The sequence below is a fragment of the Sinohyriopsis cumingii genome, chromosome 14 (assembly GCF_028554795.1).
Source record: "Sinohyriopsis cumingii isolate HCF-2022 chromosome 14, ASM2855479v2, whole genome shotgun sequence".
NCBI classification, from domain to species: domain Eukaryota; kingdom Metazoa; phylum Mollusca; class Bivalvia; order Unionida; family Unionidae; genus Sinohyriopsis; species Sinohyriopsis cumingii.
This window is the reverse complement of record NC_142974.1, coordinates 4,831,185-4,843,717: the sequence shown is the minus strand read 5'-3', so window position 1 is coordinate 4,843,717 and position 12,533 is coordinate 4,831,185.

Below are 12,533 nucleotides of genomic sequence, written 5' to 3'. Positions count from 1 at the left end.
AAAATATATCGGTTCCAAAAACGATAAATATTGCAGTTTTGCTGCAACAGAAATCGTATTATAAAGTATAATTTACTACACTCCAAAAATGAGCTGAATTTTATGTTCCCAAAACTTATTTTTAATCCTGCAACTTCTTTAGAGTTTAAATTTCATTTTTTCCACATTATTATTCCAAACTATCAATGGCAGAATATAAACAGGTTCTGCTTGATATCGGTGCAAGTCCCTCCAGTGACATGTACATCATATGAATTATTATCATTTACATGTTTGGTTTTATTTTAGCCTATTTTGGACAAATAAACAAAATGTGAAGAAGTTTATATTGTTTCAGTGAAAATGTATGTATCAGATCAGTAAGGATAGAGACTTAAAGAGAAAGAGTGTCAAGTATTTTAGTACCATTACTAACTGACAAAAAAAGAAAAATGAAGTGATGTAAAAATAGATTTAAAATTTATTTGTGTATGCCCATCATTTATGTGAAACTATTATCAAAAATTATTGTGTGACAAAATTGCACTTCATCTATTACACTTTTATGCGATTTAAGATGAACTCAGCCATGAACTGTCTGAATGAATATTCTTTATAAAGCATAGAAAAAACAACAGGACGGAGAGTATCGTATTAAAAAATTCTAATTAAACACCGAAAGTCCACTGATTACAGCTTGGTATTTAAGACCACACTTCACACATTTTCTGACAAAGACTACTGAATAAACATTGTGTCAATCAAATCTCCAGGTACACTCAAACACTGGGCACATAAATAATCATAAAACAGCAAATGTACATAAGCCCCGCTTTCTCAAAGTCATTGGCAATTTGGACTGATGCATCTGGCATTTTTTCGTTAGCCGTTGTCCTCCATCAAAGATGGCCACAGCTTACTGATTGCATTTAGCAAGGGACAGCTTGTTCACATAACACGATTCTGTATGACGGTACAACATTATTGACAGTGGTTTAAGTAAAAGGTCAACAGATATGGTTCATTAAGCCGCTTATAATGTTATGTACTTGGGACAAGCATTATAAGATTGATTTTGACAGGTGCTTGTTTCATACATGCAAATTATTGTTTTAGCCATTTAAGCAAATACTGTTTTTTGTTGGGATAGTTTTTTCTTATGTATTCATCATTTTAGGCATTGGTTGCGTTTACTAAACAAACTAAAGCGCGTACCATATCTACTATCTTATATGGACAAGGACAACTTCAAACTGCAAAAACCCAGATCTACCTACATATAGTGCCCTGGTAGATTTGGGTCTGTGCAGTTTGTTATGACACATCAGTAGATCAAAGAAGATAGACCCTGATCAGCAGACGCAGTATGCTACGACAAATCAGGACCTTTGTTGTCTGCAGTTTGGCTGGACTTGAAAGCGAGTATATGGCATAAATACTTTAACAGAGAAACAAACATATGAATGTAAGCACTCACGAACACGTCTTTGTGTACAAAACCACAAAATCTGATTAGCTATGATTGATTGATTGATTGTTTTTTTTAACGGCGCATCAGCACTCTTAGGCTATTTAGCGCCAAACAAAGTGTTACTTGTATAATCTTTTAAAACTTATAAAAGGTTCTACATCGACCAGCGATATAAAAGAACAAATGGTTGAAATTAAAAACGGTAAGATGGTAACGGTGCAAAATAAAGCTTCCCGATCAACGGGAGATGTAAAAAAGATGAATAGGTATTAAAATGGGACGGAATGTATATTGCATAAAACTGCACAAGGTGATAGCATAAAAGTCAGAGTTTAGAGTAAATATTTACGGCTTTCAAGAATTCGATAATACGAGTGATGTTTATATTATCAAAAAGTTCTTTCATATCATGCACAACGTAATAACGATCGCGCGTAGGTTGTAGGTCAAAACACTCTATCATAAAGTGCTTGACAGTGAATGGTTCATTGCAAGAAACGCACTCTGGTGGGTCTTCACCTTTTAGTATGTGGGTGTGGGTGATATAAGTATGACCAATTCGGATTCTTGCAATGACTACCTCCTCCCTACGAATGGTTCTGTAGGAAGGAGTCCATTCTCCTAGAGTTGGTTTGATTGCATGAAGTTTGTTATTTACAGCATCATTCCATGATGCCTGCCACTTCTGACGTAAGAACTTTCTGATACAAGGTTTAAAATCTGTATATGGTATTTTAAAATCAGATGGTTCTTGAGAAAGGGCCATTTTAGCAGCGCGATCTGCTTTTTCGTTACCTTTAATACCAATGTGGCTAGGTAACCAACAGTATATTATATTGTGGGAGACACTCAGCTCGGTATTTTTTACGAGTATGTTTTTCAATAATGGGTTCTCCAGTTTTCTATTGTGTAGTGACTGAAGTACTGATAGCGAGTCGGAGAAGATGATACAGTTTGAAATACGATTCTTTTCTATATGTTGCAGAGCAAGGTCTATTGCTCTGATTTCGGCTGTAAAAATTGATGCTCCATTTGGTAAGCGAACTTGCGTTGTGTGATTTCCACAAACAAAGGCTGCAGCAGCCTTTTCCTCATCCTTTGATCCATCAGTGTAAATTCTCGTGTAGTTTTTAAATTCGGTGAGGAGTTCATGGTAAGAGTTGTGGAAGATAGAAGGGTTTGTTTCGGATTTTTTTCCATCGTGTAGCGTAAAACGTACTTTTGGTTGTTTAATTAGCCAGGGTGGTGTTTCGGAGATGGATGTTTTCTGAATTTTTGAAAGATCTATATTTGTAGTGTCAAGGCTGGATGATATTCTAATGCCAAAGGAAGGTATGGCGTTTGGTTTATTTTCGTATAAAGTTTTGTATTTGGGTTGAAAAACAGCCGAAAAAGCAGGATTCAGAGGGTTTGATTTTAATTTGAGAGCATACTGTGCGGAAAGCATTTCTCTACGATGCGATAACGGTGGTTCATTCGCCTCAGCTAGAAGGCTTTCACACGGGGATGTTTTAAATGCTCCCAGAGCCAGTCTTATTCCCTGATGATGAATTGGATCAAGCATTTTAAGATACGATTTTCTGGCAGAACCATACACAACGCAACCATAGTCTAGTTTGGAGCGAATAAACGTTCTATATAAATTCAGGATGACTTTTCTATCAGCACCCCAGTCAGTGTGTGCTACTACTTTAAGTAGGTCAAGTGCTTTTAAGCATTTGGCTTTCAAGTTTTTTAGGTGTGGAATAAAGGTCAGTTTTCTGTCAAAGATAATACCCAAAAATTTTGTTTCCTCAACAACTGGAATAGGTGTTCCGTCCAGCGTGAGTTTAGGTTCATCGTGGTGTCGTCGTAATTGACAGAAATGCATACATACAGTTTTTGATTTCGAGAATTTGAAACCGTTCGTACTAGACCAATTTTGAATCTTGTTGATATTTTGCTGTAGTTGTCTTTCAATTGTATGCATGTGCTTTGACCGATAACATATGAGAAAATCATCAACATATAGTGAGCAATCCACACCAGGAGTCAAACACTTGGTGATGTTATTAATTTTGATATTGAAAAGTGTCACAGATAAAATACTGCCCTGGGGCACACCCATCTCTTGCTCGTGCAAATCTGAGAGAGTACAGCCCACTCGTACCTTGAATTCTCTGTCGGAGAGGAAGTTGGATATGAAAGAGGGCAGACGGCCTTTTAGACCTAGATCGTGCAGGTCTTTTAGTATCCCGTACTTCCATGTTGTGTCATAGGCCTTTTCTAAATCAAAGAAAACCGCTACTAAATGTTCTTTCTTGATAAATGCATCGCGAATGAATGTTTCTAGTCTAACCAGATGATCGTTGGTGCTCCGTCCATAACGAAAGCCACTTTGGAAAGGAGATATTAAATTGTTAGTTTCCAGGTACCATACAAGCCGAGAATTGATCATTCGTTCCATTGTTTTGCACATGCAGCTTGTGAGTGCAATAGGTCGATAGTTGGTAGGATCTTCACTATCTTTACCGGGTTTGGGAACTGGTATTACTGTTGCTTCTTTCCATATTTTAGGTAGGTTACCAGTAATCCATAAATCATTGAAGAGTTTTAAAAGAGATGTTAAAGATGATTCTGGAAGATGTTTTAAAAACTGGTAATGTATTTTGTCAGGCCCAGCGGAAGTATCATGGGCCTTGTCTAAAGCCTCCATAAGTTCTGATAGTGAAAACAGCTGGTTGTAGCTTTCCGAGTTGTTGGATGTGAATTTTAAACGTGACTTTTCTTTTTGAGTTTTCAATTTTTGGAAGGCTTCGGAATAATTAGATGATGACGAATTTTTAGAGAATGTATCAGCAAGAACATTTGCTATATCACGTTTTGAGCTAAGATTGTTATTGTTCACTTTTAGATGTCGGAAAGAATTGTGTTTTCTCTTTCCGTTTATTTTTCGGATCGTGTCCCAAACTTTCTTAATTGAGGAACGAGAGTTTAAAGAGGAAACATATTTCATCCATGATGCTCGTTTACTTTCTTTGATTGTGCGGCGAGCTTTGGCCCGGAGAATACGATATTTACTTAAATTCTCGGGCGTGGGATGATTGTTAAATTTTTTCAAGGCTTCTCGGCGTTGCCGTATGGCTTCCTTACATTCCTTAGTGAGCCAAGGTTTTAGGGTTCTTTTACAGTTTGCTGAGGACTTGGGGATAGATTCTTCTGCAATGTCGGTTAAAATAGATGTAAAATGCTGAATGGGGTCGTTAACATTGAAAACTGTATCCTCATTCAGCCTGGTTTTACAGAGTGTTTCGAATTTGGCCCAGTCGGCCTTCTTTAAATTCCATTGTGGAATTACTTCATCAATTGTAGAGTTATGATTTACAAGGGAGATTGGGAAGTGATCGTTGCTGTGAAGGTCATCAGCGACCTTCCATTCATAGTCCAAAAGCAGCGAAGGAGAACAAATTGTCAAATCGATGCATGTGTATGTACCCGTGCCTGGGTGTAAATATGTAGGTGTTTTGGTATTATATAGACACAGATCGTGTCTAGAAATAAAGTCTTCAACTTTGTGACCTCTGTCACTTACATGATTCGATCCCCATAAAATGTTATGGGCATTAAAATCCCCGAGTAAAACAAAGGGTGCGGGAAGCTGTTGAACAAGATTATCGAGTTCGTTTGGTACTAGGTTAGTGTTTGGTGGTAAATAAATAGAGCAAAATGTAATCACTCGATGTAGAGTGACGCTTACAGCAATGGCTTGTAAATTGGTGTTTAAAGGAATGAAACTATGAGGAGCTCTGTTGTTCACAATAACAGAAACTCCTCCTGATGCCCTGTCAACATTTGGAGAGCAGGTGTTAAACAGGGAGTAGTTTTTAAATGTGATATTGTCTGTATCTTTCAAGAAGGTTTCTTGAAGGCATAGTACCGCAGGATCATGTTCGTTTAAAAGCAGGAGAATATCATTGTAATTTGCTTTAAGTCCTCGACAATTCCATTGTATGATAGTGTTTTTCATTATAAATTTAAATTAAAGATTGTGGAGCTAGGTTAGACCTTTCGCAGACGGAATTTGTTTTGTTATTTCTCTGGAGGAAGTACGGGGGTGAATTTTTTGTTTGTAGGTCTGGAGTTCCCTTGGGCGCATGGAGCAGATTCTTCTGCATCCATGCTCTCGATGTCTCCAAACCTGTTATAAAGTTTGATGGGGTCATCTGACCCCTTTTGTTGCCTGTTTCCGTGAGATTTTTTATTCTTTGGTGATTTAGGTTGTTGGCTATTATTAAATGTAGTCTGAGTAGATGCCGTGTTTTTCTGTGCTTGGTAATGGGGGGTGTTTGAATTTGGTGTTGAATCGGGTGCTTCTGTTTGTGTTTGAGCGTCCTTCGTTGTTTTAGGATTGCTCTTCACTACAGTGGAGAAGGATGGGCCAGGATGGGCTGTTTTTGCCTGTACAATTTTTCTGGCTTCTGGATAGGGAATATTATTTGTGTATTTTACCCTCTGAATTTCCTTCTCCTGTTTCCAGGTATCGCAATCCTTGGAATTTGCGTGGTGCTCTTTTCCGCAGTTGACACAATGCGGAGTTGCTCTACAATCAGATTCCTGATGAGCATTGTCTCCGCATCGGCCACATATTTGGCTCTTGGAGCAGCGGTCTTCGTGATGGCCGTATTTTTGACACTTATAACACCGAAGGGGGTTGGGAATGTAAATCTCTACCTTTACTTGCAAAAAGCCAACTTTCACCACTTTGGGTACAGTTGGCCTGTTGAAGGTGAGTACAATGGTGTTGGTGTCCTGCAGATTGTTATTACGTTTAATACGTATTCATCGGACTGCAGTGACACCTTCATCTTTCATTCCTTCGATGATGTCAGCGTCGGTGACTCCAGCCAAGTCACGGCAGCGAATCACGCCTTTGGACGTATTCAGTGTGGTGTGAGCGAATGAGGTTACTGGGATATCAAAGAACGTTTTCATTTTCCTGATATTGTCTGATTGACCTCGTCGCTCACACTCAATAAGAAGACAACCCGATTTCAACTTTTTAACACTTTTAGGTGTGCCAATCGATCCTGTGATAGTCTTTTCGATGACAAATGGAGATAGTGCGGCAAGCGGTTTCGTGGCATCTTTTGACTGTATGACCATGAAGCGTGGAAATGACTCCACACTACATGGTTCATCGTCAGACTCTGATAAGGGTTTCGATCTTTTATTTTGATTTTTTTTGGAATTATCCATGATGGCTAGATTAAAAATTCAGCACCCGTGCTCCCCACCCACCAAGGAGCCCAACAAGGGGACACTTTTCAAGTGTCAGGGATACACAGATGCCATACTCAGTTGATAAAATTACCTTTGAATGACCCTGAAGTCGCCAATTTCTAAGGTCGGTAAAATTACCCCCCGATTGACCCGTTAAGCCACCGCCTTCTAGGAAGCCTTCTAAGACTTGGAAAAGGGAAATATAAAGGAAAAGAATATAGGGGCAACGGTGGTATCAAGAGAGATACAAGGAGAGAGAGAAAGAAGGTGAGAAAGTTAATAAAGACCTCCTAGGGCTCGGCGTGACCAGCCGATTTGTCGGAACCGGGCCCATCCCGACCACCCGTCTAAGAGAAGTAGAGGCCAAAGTAGTGTGTTGCAGGGAACTGCTCAACTACCAGGATCCTTTCCTCCCCCGACACGGGACGCAACCCACGGCAAACAGGTTGCCTCTACTTAGTCGCCTTTTACGACACGTAGCGAGGCACGTCGGGCCAATTCTACAACCCCTGACCCGCAGGGGGACATGCACAATGTAATAACGATCGCGCGTAGGTTGTAGGTCAAAGCACTCTATCATAAAGTGCTTGACAGTGAATGGTTCATTGCAAGAAATGCACTCTGGAGGGTCTTCACCTTTTAGTATGTGAGTGTGGGTGATATAAGTATGACCAATTCGGATTCTTGCAATGACTATCTCCTCCCTACGAATGGTTCTGTAGGAAGGAGTCCACTCTCCTAGAGTTGGCTTGATGGCATGAAGTTTGTTATTTACAGCATCATTCCATGATGCCTGCCACTTCTGACGAAAGAACTTTCTGATACAAGGTTTAAAATCGTTCGAATCTCGTTCGGTACTAAAGACGGAGATCAAAATTACAGCGGCGTTACTGTCGAAGGATTGATTGATTGATTGTTTGTTTTTTAACGGCGCATCAGCACTTTTAGGCTATTTAGCGCCAAACAAAGTGTTACTTGTATAATCTTTTAAAACTTATAAAAGGTTCTATATTTTTATTTTTATTAACGGAGCCGTAGATTAAAAGTGTTTTAGGAGCCGCTAATTGTAGAAGGAGCCGCTAATTGTTGTAGGAGCCGCTAATTGTAGTTCATATAAAAATATCGGGAAAGATTGTAATCACCGTCATTTTAGGAGCCGCTAATTGTTGTTGGAGCCGCTAATTGTTGCCCATATAATAATATGGGGAACAATTGTGATCACCGCCGGGTACCTGCGGCTTTCCATAGTTAGCTGCTGACGAAACTATAAGATAGGCATCAACATTAGACAGTTGTAGCAATAGAGACTCCAACCAACGACTTTACAATAGATCCTTGTCATCGAAGTAATAAGAGGGCTTCCATTAGCTTTGCCCGGGTGACCACGATTCAAAGGATAAAGCTCAGAGTAGAAATCGCTTACTTAGAAGAGGGAAAACCCCGAAATGATATATTACATGTTGATAGAAATTTTCACTCAATGTTGAATATTTTCTACAGAATCGTTGTAGCAACAGATTACTGAAAACTTTAGCATCTTTTTTTTACGATATTATCTTCAAGTCATTCCATTTAAAGCATTATTCCCTATCGATTTGTTGATGACTTCCAATCTATTTTGAACTTAAGAAACATTCAAATTTAGACACAAATGTTATAAACAGAGTTGCCAAGTTTTCCCCCGAAAATTAAAAATGTATTATTTGCGGTCACGAATACTGATATATGTTTAGCAAATTTATAATATTTGGACCATCTGGTGTCAAGAGTGAAACAGCCTTTTTCAAACTGTAAAGAACCAGATCAAATTATTCCTAACCAGGTAGCTATAATCCTGATAAATGTGGGAGAGCATATTACTTCATCCACCCACTCATGGTAATCACAGAAATTACAAAATACACAATTGATAAAATGTCTCATAATAGTACTTAACGATGATGAACTTGACAGAGCTGAGGAAAAAATGCCATAAAAATACCCTAGAATGAGAAGGAAGGGTACAGCATTGTTTCTCTGGTTTGACCCACATCATTATGGGCATTACTATGGATATTATACGATACCAGGACATGAAGGGAGAAAAGATCCCGCTTGTTCTGCTTATGCATACATGGAAAATGCCCCAGAATAAATATTTTACGAATTTATTTGCGAGCTTGAAGAGTACAGTTTGAATCAAGAACCTGGTTTTTGGAAAAACACTCGTTTTTTTCATGATACAGTTCATGGCTTTTCCCACAAGTGTCCACCAGTGTACAAGTCATTATGTCTCATGTTGTTACAAAATATTAACACTTAAAATCACACTGTACTTATATCAGCTAGTACAAGTTAAATATGCATGATTTACTGTGCAAATGGATGTACCATATTTGAGCAAATTATTGTCCCTGTCTATATTATGCATCGTGAAACTTAAGACTATTTTAAGGCAATTCTCTTACAAAATATATGTATTTATATTGTTTTTGGATAATAAAATATGTTGACAGTAGAATAAAATATGTAGATCCTTCAAGTGTGCCGAGTTTGGAAAATCTATAAATATTTTGATTTGTTTGGTAAGAATTTCAGATAGTGCTGTGGCTAGCACATGCTATACCAAATCAGTTTTGGGGTTAATTAAACAGACCAGTGGTAAAAATGCAGTGATTAGTATTTCATCTATTTTCCAAGAATTAAATTAAGTATACAGTGAACGTGTTGTCCCCATGTATTTGTAACCTGTACAAAAGTGTATGTACTTAATTATAATGTAACACTTTGTCCCCACATATTTGTTACATGTAAAAGTCTGTCCTCACTTATCATGTGACATTTTCGTACATCTTTTTTTTACATTTATTTGGAAAAGTGTATAGTCTTGTACATTACCTTTTCTTAAATTTAAAAGACTAAAATTCACGTGAAACACTTTGTATCATTTTCATTCCCAATTGTTTTAATGTGGTCATTTTCTAAGATGATTTGATGCTTATGGCTTTTCCTGTACCCGAAGGAATAAGTTGATTCAATATCTTCCAAATATTGTTAAAACAATAAACAAATCTCGAATTGTGATTTATATTATCAACTTTATAAGAAAAATAATCAAACATTTGCTGAATTTTGCGACACCCTAACATTACTTAATGATGCCTGTCAGTCAATTGACCAATTTACTATTTCCAGCAGAGTTAATTGTGCACCTGAACAGATGCAGAAACTTGTGAGTAAAAAAAAAGTGCCATGTGTAAAAAAACATTAATGAACGTCTAGGAAAGGAATTCAAAACAACGGTGCCAATAAAAAAAAAATGTAATATATGTGACAGCAAACAAATGCTGCAATGAGAACGAGTCAGATAGTGTCAAAGCAATTAAGATTTATTGATAGTATTTTAACGGCGCACCAGCACTGTTAGGCTATTTAGCGCCAAACAAAATAGTATATGTATAATTTTTTAAAAATTATAATAGTCATATCTAACAGCGATATCAAATCCAAATAGTTAAAATTAAAAGATTAAAATGGTAACGGTGAATAATGCTTCCCGATCAACGGGGGATGTAAATGGTGTCCGTTAATCAAGACAGATGAAAAGGTGTTGATAAAAGGGATGACATATATATTATGTAAAACTGCTTCAGGTGATGGCATGCAGGTTTTAAGTAAATGTGTAAATGTCTACTGCTTTCAGAAATTATATATTACAAGTGATGTTAATTTTATCATAAAGTTCCTTCATGTCCTGCACATTGTAATACTGATCGCGGGTAGGTTGCATGTCGAAACACTATCATCAAGTGCTTAACAGTAAATGATTCATTGCAAGAAACGCACTCTGGTGGGTCTTCACCTTTTAGGATGTGGGAGTGGGTTATGTAAGTATGATCAATTCGGATTCTTTCAACGACTTCCTCTTCCCTACGCATGGTTCTGTAGGAAGGAGTCCATTCTCCTAGGCTTGGCTTGACTGCATGAAGTTTGTTATTCACTGCATCATTCCATGCTGCCTGCCACTTCTTACGTAATGTCTCCTTGATACTAGGTTTAAAATCAGTATGCGGCATTTAAAATCAGATGGTTTTTGAGTAAGGGCCATTTTAGCAGCGCGATTTACATTTTCATTACATTTAATATCAACATAGCTAGGTAAGCCAACAGTATACGATATTGAGGTAGGTACTCAGCTTAGTATTTTGGACGAGAACTTCGGTCAACAATGGGATGTCCAGTTTTCTATTGTGTAGTGACTGAAGTACTGATAGGGAGTCGGAGAATATGACGCCGTTTAAAACAAGTTTGTTTTCGATATATTGCAGAGCAAGCTCTATTTCTCCGATTTCGGCTGAAAAAAACATTAATGTGCGATTTGGTAAGCGAGCTTGCGTTGTGTGATTTCCATTAACGAAGGCTGCAGCAGCCTTTTTCTCATCATTTGATACGTCGGTGTTAATTTTCGTGTCGTTTTTAAATTTGGTGAGGAGTTCATGTTAAGCCTGTCAAGGCTGTATGATATTCCAATGCCAAAGGAAGGTATGGCGTTTGGTTTATTTTCGTACAAGGTTTTGTATTTGGGTTGATAAGCAACGAAAAAGCAGGGTTCAAATGGTTTGATTTTAATTGAGAGCATACTGTGCGGAAAGCATTTCTCTACGATGTTATAACGGTGGTTCGTTTGCTTGAGCTAGAAGACTTTCGCACGGGGATGCTTAAATGCTCCCAGAACGAGTCTTGTTCCTTGATGATGAATTGGATCAAGCATTTTTAAATACGACTTTCTGGCTGAACCATAAACCAGTTTGGAGCGAATAAACGTTCTATATAAATTAAGTAAGACTTTTCTATTATCACCTTAGTGTGCGCTACTACTTTAAGTAGATCTAGAGATTTTAAGCATTTAGCTTTAAAGTTCTTTAGGTGTGGAATAAAATTCAATTTTCTGTCGAAGACAACACCTAAAAACTTAAACAATTGTTGTATCGTTGACATTTCTTAGCTCCATCCCAGCATATGTAGCTGGTTAGAACTTAAAAATAACAACCCGTTTTCCAAAAAGTATTTGTGTGGGTTTCCCCCGTCTCCCTTTAGATCTGTAAGTGTTATTGTCAAGAAACAATAATGCAGTATAAAAGAATTTAGCAGGGTGTTTCTATTTTTTATCCATCAAATGTTTGAGTTTTATTATCCCATAAAGTTAAATTGGTGTACTTTCTTTCCTATGTCCGGGCTGACAATGGGCCCGATTTCCACCATGTACTTTAGATTTCGGGTTGTACTATTACCCCAATGGTCATTTAAGGCCTTGGGCTAATTTTCCTTCTCTTTTCCTTATTAGTTTATTTAAAGTGACTTTGCCAGGGTCATATGTCCGTTTGTTTGTTTCTTTGTTGTTGTGTATGTAATATTTCCGGACAGTCTATCTAGATCAAATTCTAGAGTTTCCAATCCTATTCTTATCAAAATCCCAAGGATAATAAATGTCTAATGAAGTTGAATTGTATAAGTGTTATGCGTCTGTATAATAATATACATTCCTTGGCATATTGGGATTTAGAATAATCTTTTGTTGTTAAGATAGGATTGAAATCTTCCATCACGCGAACGTGATGGAAAGCATCGCATCTTGTTTAAAGTTTTATTTGAATGTGCCTTGGCACATTGTTTTGTTATAAATCGGATTGAAAGCTTCCATCGCGCGAACGTGATGGAAAACATTCAGGTATTTTAGGTTTTGCTTTATTATGCCGTAACATGAGAAATTTTCTTCCAAATTGGTTCTTTTCTTTTTTAGTTTTGTAAATTGAAGCGCCATAGCACTGACTCGTTAATTCTGGGG